The sequence below is a fragment of the Aplysia californica genome, unplaced genomic scaffold (assembly GCF_000002075.1).
Source record: "Aplysia californica isolate F4 #8 unplaced genomic scaffold, AplCal3.0 scaffold00708, whole genome shotgun sequence".
Lineage (NCBI taxonomy): Eukaryota > Metazoa > Mollusca > Gastropoda > Aplysiida > Aplysiidae > Aplysia > Aplysia californica.
In genome coordinates, this window is record NW_004797978.1 from 45,037 (window position 1) to 46,118 (window position 1,082).

General features: G+C 44.5%; 1 protein-coding gene across 1 annotated transcript in view; it reads right to left on the reverse strand.

The window, feature by feature from the left end:
- LOC101850845 (universal stress protein YxiE) overlaps positions 1-1,082 on the reverse strand; it is a gene marked incomplete in the record, with an annotated part of 49,902 nt that overhangs the window by 860 nt on the left and 47,960 nt on the right.

Sequence of the window (1,082 nt, forward strand, 5' to 3'; positions counted from 1 at the left end):
CCCCCCCTTTCCTCCGTCTTTCGCCACCTGCACCTAGTCTTCCAGTTACACGCTCTTAGTCTTAGACCACCCGTGTCTGTGGTGTATTGGGATAGGCTGTCATGTTGTTGGGTGTAGCTAAGTTAGTTTCGTTTCAGTAAGAGTTTTACTGCGCTTGCAACACAATAAGGTCAGTTTAATTTTCGTAGAGTTTACGCACTTGCAACACAGTAATTTCATATACGTGCCGAAGAATAGAGGTGTTACGAAATAGAAAGTAAAATACAAAGAAAAATAGGAGAGAAAAGAGGGAACAGACCACACCAGAACACCTGCCAACCACCACCGTTGCTCATTTAGACCAGTGGAAATACCCCGAAACCTAGACGCTCAGAGTAAGAACGTACAGCCCGAAACCCAGGTGGTTTACAGAAGTAGTTTACACCGGCGCACACTTCATTGACATCATCAGATTTTTACAAGATTTCCCGCTTTAATTTTTGACCAGCAATTGTACAAATTTATCAAACCTGAGTAAAGCGTGAAAGTGAGAATGAAAATATTATTTGGAACATTTTCTTTTCGGTGCAATTCTTACTCCGATGCTGATGCCTACTGCTAGTTCACTCATTCACTACCTTTATTGAGTAGATCTACACCTTTTGGTTCCATTAATCACTCACTCACCCGGTGGCGTCACCGCACTGATCCAGTCTTAACTTCACTCTCCCATCCGGTAGCAAGTTACTTCACTATCTCCGTCTTAACTCGCTCTTCAGATCTTCCGGAATTTTTCCTTTCTTTCGACACCTTCACACACGTGTATTCACTCACGCAAACACGCACACGCACGCGCAGAGACATAGACGCACACACACTCACACACAGACTCACTCACGAACTCACTTTAAACTCACTCATTCACTCACTCACTCACTCACTCACTCACTCACTCACTCACTCACTCTCTCACTCATACACACACAGCATACTCTCTCAATAACACGCACACACAGTCTTTCTATTTCTCTCTCACTCATTCACACGCACACATACGCACGCACACACGCACTCAGTCACTCTCTCTCTCTCTCACTCTCTCT